General features: G+C 43.0%; 1 pseudogene across 1 annotated transcript; it reads right to left on the bottom strand.

Moving 5' to 3' along the window:
• Nucleotides 1-7,737: 7,737 nt before the first annotated feature.
• On the bottom strand, nucleotides 7,738-8,642 carry LOC308246277 (olfactory receptor 2F1-like; annotated as a pseudogene). Its single transcript has one exon. The product of its transcript is annotated as an olfactory receptor 2F1-like (transcript).
• Nucleotides 8,643-8,976: the final 334 nt, after the last annotated feature.

Here is an 8,976-nt window from a genome sequence, read left to right on the forward strand (position 1 = left end):
TCGCCCGCCGCCAGCATGATTTGCGCACCTCCGTAACTCAGCTTTTCAGCGCTTGTGCACATCTCAATGCTCATTTCTCTTTCCTTCTAGTTGTAGAACTTCTACTCAGCCAGCTTTCCCGTGGTTCTGGGTGATAGACGTTTTGTCTTTTTATTTTTATTTTTATTTTTATTTAAATTTAATCTTTATTGTTCAGATTATTACAATTGTTTCTCCTTTTTCCCCCCATAGCTCCCCTCCACCCTGTTCCCACCCCACCCCCTGCCCTTACCTCCCCGCACTGTCCTCATCCATAGGTGTACACTGTTTGTCCAGTCTCTTCCCACACCCCCCACACCCCTTTCCCCCCGAGAATTGTCAGTCCACTCCCTTTCTATGCCCCTGATTCTATTATATTCACCAGTTTATTCTGTTCCTCAGATTTTTAATTCACTTGATTTTTAGGTTCACTTGTTGATAGATATGTATTTATTCATAATTTTTATCTTTACTTTCTTCTTCTTCCTCTTCTTAAAGAATACCTTTCAGCATTTCATATAATACTGGTTTGGTGGTAATGAACTCCTTTAGCTTTTTCTTATCTGTGAAGCTTTTATCTGACCTTCCATTCTGAATGATAACTTTGCTGGGTAGAGTAATCTTGGTTGTAGGTTCTTGCTATTCATCACTTTGAATATTTCTTGCCACTCCCGTCTGGCCTGCATAGTTTCTGTTGAGAAATCAGCTGACAATCGCATGGGTGCTCCCTTGTAGGTAATTAACTGTTTTTCTCTTGCTGCTTTTAAGATTCTCTCTTTGTCTTTTGCCCTTGGCATTTTAATTATGATGTGTCTTGGTGTGGTCCTCTTTGGATTTCTTTTGTTTGGGGTTCTGTGCACTTCCTGGACTTGTAAGTCTGTTTCTTTCACCAGGTGGGGGAAATTTTCTGTCATTATTTCTTCAAATAGGTTTTCAGTATCTTGCTCTCTCTCTTCTTCTGGCACCCCCATAATTCTGATGTTGGTACGCTTGAAGTTGTCCCAGAGGCTTCTTACACTATCTTCAACTTTTTGGATTCTTTTTTCTTTTTGCTTTTCTGGTTTAGTGTTTTTTGCTTCTTCGTATTTCAAATCTTTGACTTGATTCTTGTGTACCTCTAGTCTGCTGTTGGGTCTCTGTATAATATTTTTTATTTCAGTCAGTGTATGTTTAATTTCTAGTTGGTCGTTTTTCATATCTTCGAGGGTCTCGCTAAATTTATTGGCCTTTTCTAGGATATTCTTGAAAAACCTTATAACCATGGTTTTGAATTCTGTATCCAGTCGTTTGTTTTCCTCCATTTCTTTCGTTTGTGATCTGTTTCTTTGTCTCCACATTTTCGTTGCTTCCCTGAGTTGGTAGGGTAGCTTTGTGTGCTAGGTTTCCTGTATGGCCCAGTGGGTCGGCCTCCCCAGTTAACCTGAGGTGGACACTCTTGGTGCACCCCTTTGTGGACTGTGTGTACAGCCTTGTTGTAGTTAAGTCTTGATTGTTGTTGGTATCACTGGGAGGAATTGACCTCCAGGCCAGTTGGCTGTGAGGATCAGCTGTGTCTACGCTGGGAGAAGTTCGGTGCTGGAGACAGCCTTATAGGAATAGACCTGCAAAATTGCAAAAGCCTCTCTGCTCAGCTTGGATGGGGCAGAGTCTCAGGGCGGAGCAGACAGTCTTGGATTCCTGTCAGTCCTGCCTTTGCGCGCGCGCCTCCAGACCTCTGCCTTCCGCGGCTCCCCTGAGTTTCCGCCTGACAGTCCATATTCCCCCCGTAAGAACGTGGGTCCCCAGGGGCTCGCCCGGAACTGGGGTTCAGTGTAGTCGGAACTGGGGTTCACTGCAGTCAGGAGCTTCCGACTCCCTTCTGCTAGGGAAAGCATGTGGCAACCTCCGCATTTAGTCTTCTCTGCGAGCACTCGTGCGCGTGCCTCAGACCCCTGCCCGCTGCGGCTCCCCTGAGTCTCCGAGTCTCTGTGTGCCTTTCTCTCTACCTGACAGTTCAGACTCCCCCTGTATGAGCCTGGGTCCATGTGGTTTCGCCCGGAACTGGGGTTCAGTGCAGTTGGGGGCTTCCTTCCCCCTCCCACCAGAAAAAGGCAACCAGGCACTCAGCCGCCCTTCCTTTCTGTGCACATGTCTCCGTACCTCAGCCCTTTTCTGCTCCTCTGATTCTCCGTGAGCTTTTCTCTTTCCTTCTAGTTGTAGAATTTCCGCTCAGCCAGCCTTCCTGTGGTTCTGGATGATGTCCGTTCTGTCTTTTAGTTGTAGTTTTGAAATTGTTGTGTGAGGCAGCTGTTTAGGTGCTTACCTATGCCACCATCTTGGTTCTCTCTCCACTATGCAATTGTTTTTAGAAATAATTTTGTAGAAAACTTTAATTAGAGTTGGGTGCCTCTAAGGCAGGCTTAAAAGTTTTTGTGAAAAGTTATCAATGTGCAAATTTCAGAGACCAACTGGCAACTGGACTCATGATAAGGAGAAATTTTAATCTCTTGGAGTGAAAATAATTTCCCTACCAATTAGGGTGAATGTTGCTGAGTGGATTCATACTCATGAACTAGAATTTTGGGGGAACTTACTCTCCATTTTTATTTTAAACATTTATTTTTTAATAGATGATACATTTATATGATTAGATATTTTAAATGTACATTAAAAATCTCCCTGTTGTCCTCTTCTGAGGCATTCTTACCAGTTTCAAATATGTATTTTTTAATTTTTCAGTTACAGTTGACATTCAATTTTATATTATTTTCAGGTGTACTCTTACCAGTTTTTTGTCTGTTCTACTAGAGATATTTTATTTTATAGCAGAAATCCACTAAAGCAAACTAACAAAACAGTCAGTTAACTTATGCACATCCAGTAGGTAACTAACCAACTGACTTATTAACTATGTTCTCCCTGTGTCCTTAAAATAATTTTTTAAAAATTTGCATAAGGATACGTCTATTTTGAGAGAGGAAGGGAGGGAGGGAGGGAGGGAGGGAGGGAGGGAGGGAGGGAGGGAAGGAGGGTAGGAGGGAGGGAGGGAGGAGAAGGAAAGGGAGGAGGAGAAGGAGGAGAGAGAGAAAGATCAATGTGAGAGAAAAACATCAATCGGTTGCCTCCCGTATGTGCCCCAACCAGGGATTGAATCTGAAACCTAGGTATGTGTCCTTACTGAGAATCGAACCTGCAACCTTTTTGGTGTATGTTCCAACCAACTGAGTTACCCCATCAGGGCTCCCTGTGTCTTTTTATGTGAATGGTTGTACAACATGCATGCTGTTTTTTGGGTCATAGACTGCAATCTAGTGATCATAAGTCCTAGAGGCCAGCCGAAGGAGCCTGATCCTGCTGCCCCCCTCTCCATGGCTAGCAAGAAGAGCTGGGCTCCCCATTAGGCAAAGGAGATAGTCTTCTTTTCTGGGAGGAAGTGCACAGGCATCTGGGGGACCACACTGGAGGTGTAGCAGATGCCCACCACCAAGTGGTTGCGGAGGAAGAAGTACATGGGCAGGTGCATTTGGGCACCCAGCCAGATCAGCAGGGTGATGAGCAAGCAGGGTCAGCTGATAGCCCCTTACAGGACAAAAAGTCCAGTCTGTGTTTGGCTGCCACTGGAGAGCCCCAGTAGGACAAACTCACCCACCCAGGTCATGCTGTCCCTCCTCTAGAACAGGTAGAACAGGGTGTTGTGGGAGACAGTGGTTAGAGAGGCAAGAATCAGAGTTCAGGGTCTGGGACTGAATAGAGGACTTTAAGGAGAAATGCAAGGACTTGTATGTTTTCTCCATTAGACTCTGAGCTTCTTGAAGTCAGTAATTTTGAATGATTTTTCTTTTTATGCAAAGATTCCTAACAAATGTTTCACAATAAAACATTTTTGTTGGAAGCATGAATAGAAAGAGTTTAAAGGTCCTGAGGATTATGCTCTTATCCCAAGATGTAGGACTGGAATTCCCTTCTCCTTATGACTCGGGCTGGTCGGTGACAGAGAAGCTGGCTCTTTGTGGTTCTCAGCCTACTGATGAAGCAAGCTCAGTCCTAGGTTGATAAGATTAAGACCTCATTGGAGAACATTATACCAACTGTAATTATGTTCCAACTCCATGCGATTATGCTATTTCCTTGGTGAAATGCTGGAAGTTACTTGAATGTTAAAGTGAGTGATTAATAAAAGATGACAGGACACATCACTTACTTGCAGTGACAGCATCTGGAAACTGTGCCCACAGATGACATTAGTAAGGGAGCGCCTCTAAAACCCTGTGAGCTTTGTTGTGTATAAATTCTTCTGTTATAGCAAAGACATGTTTGTCCTTGGAACACCTCCCTGTTTACTTTCCTGGTCTTTAGCCTCTATCCAAGGGTAAATGTGCCATTTTTATTGTTAATACGAATGCACTAAGCAATTTTATAGTCTTCATTTTGTGTTTATTAGTAACAAACCCCTCTAGCCCCATTTCAGTATGTGCCTCATGTGTCTTTGCAACATGATGGGAGAAGGAAGTGCTGTCGTCTAGTAGGATAATAAAGAGGGACCACAGGGATATGGACAAGAATACAACTGCTGGAAAAGCCCATTTGAATGCCCATTAGGGGAAGCTTGAGAGGGAAGGAAAAAACTCTAGATAATAAAAAACTCCAGAAAATCCCACAGGATCCCATGGTGCATCCCAGAGCAGTGCTTTCACATTGGCTACACATTTGAATCACCACATACCGGAGTAATTAAATTAGAATCTCAGATGGGTGGAACCCAGACATTAGTATAATAGTAACTGTTCATGTTTCCCAGCTAATTAAAATGTGAAGTTGGGATCACTGCTTTAGAGGGAACCTCGACCTTACTTCTGAAGATTCAATACATGGGGTTTTGAGAGAAGAGTTTGTTTTGAAATAAGCCTAGAACAGTTTTTGAGGCAGAAAGATATTTTGGGCTAAACTTCTTATTCTTTGTTTGTAAAAGTTGAAGCCAAGAGAGTTTAGATGACTTGCCTCAAATACCACTATGAATCAGTGAAAATGTAATTCTAGATATTGTGCCTTGATATGTTGGGTCTGCCTTAGTCTTAGCTTTCTGAGATCTGGTCCCCAAAGAGCATTTAAGAACACCTTAGACCCAGGGAAGAACTAGTGAGTATCAAAGGAGGTGATGTGTGAGAAAGCTCTTCATAAGTTTCAGAGCATTCTCTAAATGAAAAGGATTTGTGTTGAAGATATGAGAGATGGACTATAGAATCCAATGAAATAGAAATGAAAGAAATTCAACCCAAGTCTTTCTAACAGGGTCTGAAGATAGGGCTCATGATTGGATGGGTGAAGAGGGCAGAGCAGCTGGATACTTTACTCTTTATTTTCTGGTTGGTTGGAAGCTAACCTAATTCGGCTTCCAGTGCTTCTATGGCCAGAAGGTGTCACTGTAGAAAATGCTAAGAATAGAAAATGGCTTTGGTGCAATGCCCAGCAGCTGAGTTTCTGAGCCCTGCGCCTTTTCACAGATCTTCCCCTCCCCTCCCTCTCTCCCTCCCCCTCCCCCTTTTTTTGACAGCATAGTAAGTAACCAAGATTTAGTCCTCAAATTTGTCTCCTGAGTACTGAGAACAGCAACTGAAATTGAAGAGAATAAAATGCAAAATGAGAGTCACAAAAGAATGACAGCTGGAAGGAACTTTTAGGATCATTTTAACCTCATCCTTTTACAAATGAGAAAACTGAGGCTTAGACAGCAGAAGTGATCTGCTTGAGGTCATTCTGCCCTTTGGGAGCAGAGCTGGAAATGGAACCTGAGGACCACAATCCCATGTTCTTCCTGCTCCATCACACTGTTATTCCTAGTAGCACAGGATTGTATCACAGTGGCCAGTGGGCAGCAGCATCCCACAGAATGACATGTAGGCAGGTGTGATTTATGGGGGGGAGTTGCAGTCAGGAAAGATGTAGTGTTTGGGATGTTGTGCCTGGTGGTGTGGTAGTGGTGAGGTGGAGACTTTCAACTGCCACAAAGTAACACAGGGCAACAGGATGGAGAGTAGTTTGGACAGGTCAGTGGGCAGAGGTCCAGCTCATCAAGTCTTTGCATTTCATCTGTAAAAGGGAAACACCCACTTCATAACTGAGTGAGAGTATGGAGGCCACACACCAACTCTCAGATTTCTCAGCAGCCAGGAGGAAGAGCTGGAAAAACCCTCCAATAAGCCCAGCTTTTATTTCCTCTTTCTGACTCCTAACTGACTGCTTGAAGGGTATAGAGGGTGTTTTCTTTTTTTACTGTACTCGTTTTTAGTTTTTAAACAGAGATTGGCACATAGAGTTATGGACTCCGGAATGAATGCACATCATATTGAGGAATGGTGTCTTTGAAATTTATCCTCTCAGTATAGAACTTTCTTACTGATGTTTGTGGAGTCCATTCTGTGAGACCTCCTCAAGAATGACTCCACTCAGGAGGATCTCTTGAGGAACCTAACAGTTTATTTCCTCCTGATTAGTAAATGTCCTTTAAATACATCAAATCTCTCTTTAAAGAGACAAGGATCAAAAAAATCTAAACTCTGAAACTCAAACAATGGGGTAAGTAGGAAAATATTTTGGACTCCTCCCCCCTTTTTCTAAACTGTAACTTTGGATAATCTAGATGTATGCACTTTTGCTGTGGAGAGTAGAATATAAGTATTATTTTCTATATAAAATATGTTTTAATTATTATAATTAGAAGGTGTCAGTAGATTATTGTCCCAACTGTATTAGACATCTGTAATATTTAAGAGATGCTTTATTCTGATTTTTAAAAGTTGTTTTTAAAAACATTGCTCTGGATAAAATGATCGCTGCTTCACTTTCTATTTTAGGATGTGTAGAGCTCAATCATTAATGGTATGTTATCAGAGCAGAACATCATTATCATCTATGGGGAATTGTGATTCTTTCCTTGTAGAGCTCAGCTCACTTCTGATGGTATGTACCATGATTTTTAGTCAAGCATGGTTTATTTATACATCCCTCAGTTTCATAAGAAGATATCATTAGACCCGATTGTGTAGAAACATTTGTGTTTGAGGTCCTTAACATTGGGCTTTTTGGCTGGCCATTTCCCACCACAGCAAATTGCAGAGGGAAACACGCAGAATGATGTCCACATGACTAATACATGGTCCAGTCCTGCTCATCGGGACTGTGGGGAAACTTAGTATGACTTTGGCTCTAAGTTCCTATGTGACTCCCCAACCCTACTGAGCTGAGCTGGACCATGTGTGAGTTGCACTTCTGGTTAAGGTCAGTTTGACCCCGTGGCACAGTGGATTTTGTAAATTACAGCTTCCTCTCCCCCCATTTTCTCACTGATTGCAAAAATCTTAGACACAGTTGTAAATTTTACCAAGGAAATTGACTTTCTTGAAATATATTTTTTGTGTTTCCCTGACTTCTGATTTAATTTTCCTTTCTAATTAATATATGTATACACACACACACACACACACATATATATATATATATATATATATATATATATATATATATATATATATATATATTTATATTTAGGGTATATATATTTGTAAATTGTTGTAATTTACATTTTTAGACTAAGTCAGGACTAAAAACAGTCCATAGTTAAAATTCCACTTCTCTATTACCTCCAAAGATAAATTGTAGATTGTGGTCCTCCCACCTGCTTCCTTATACACACCTATACACATGCACACACACCCACTTGCATACTCTTATGACAAGTCACGTCTAATGTTTTGATTCAGAGCTCCTCATCAGATCTCGACTCAGAGCAGCCTCATCTCCTTGTTCCACAGACTGTAAATGAGCTGATTCAATATGGGGGTCACCACCAACTTGTCCTGCTCGGCTGAGGCCGTGGAGCAGGGATGTGTGTAGGTAACCAGGGTCATCCTGCAGGACATAGAGACCACAGAGGGGTGGGAGGCACAGGTCCCACCCAGAAGCTTTGCTGCATCCATCGGTGGAGTGGATCCGCAGAATGGTGGCCATAATGTGAGTGTAAGACAGGGATACAAGGCAGCAGGATATCAGCAGCACCACCAAGCTGGAGGCCATTATGACTACCTGGCTGACGGTGATGTTCACACAGGCCAACCTGACGAGTGCCAGTGTCTCATAGGCCAAATGATTCAGCATGTGGTGTCCACAGGTTGGCAGGTGCTTGGTGACCTCCTTCTCTATTGCAGAATTAGCCACACCCACAAGCCAAGAGACCACTGCCAGGACCGCCTAATGCCTCGGGCCCATTGCTGCCATATAGTGCAGGGGGGTCACAGACCGCCAGGTTGTGGTCAAGCCATTGTGGCCAGCAACAGGAACTCAGTACCCCCCTCAAGGCCAGCAAGAAGAGCTGGGTCCCACATCAGGCAAAGGAGATGGTCTTCTCCAGAATGAAGTGCACCTGCTGGAAGTGTAGCAGATATGCACCACTGAGAGGTTGCAGAGGAAGAAGTACATGGGCAGGTGCAGTCAGGTGTCCAGTTATATAAGGAGAATGATGAGGCCATTGCCCAGCAGGGTCAGCAGATATGTGGCCCCAAACAAGACAAAGGGTCAGTCTGGGTCTGCCTGTCACTGGAGAGCCCCAGTAGGACAAGCTCATCTACCCAGATCAGGTTGTCTTTCCTCATGGAGCAGATGGACCAGGCTGCAGGGGGAGGAGCAGAATCAGAGAAAGGCAAGTACAGGTCATACTTTAGGAGTCTCAGATTAAACCATGGGCTAGAATTGGGATAACTCCCCTCAGGTTCCTTAACCTAGGTCAGTGGTTCTCAACCTTCCTAATGCCGCCACCCTTTAATATATTTCCTCATGTTGTGGTGACCCCCAACCATAAAATTATTTTTGTTGCTACTTCATTACTGTAATTTTGCTACTGTTATGAATCGTAATGTAAATATCTGATATGCAGGATGTATTTTCATTGTTACAAATTGAACATAATTAAAGCATAGTGATTAATCA

Source organism: Plecotus auritus (assembly GCF_963455305.1).
Source record: "Plecotus auritus genome assembly, chromosome: 4".
NCBI classification, from domain to species: domain Eukaryota; kingdom Metazoa; phylum Chordata; class Mammalia; order Chiroptera; family Vespertilionidae; genus Plecotus; species Plecotus auritus.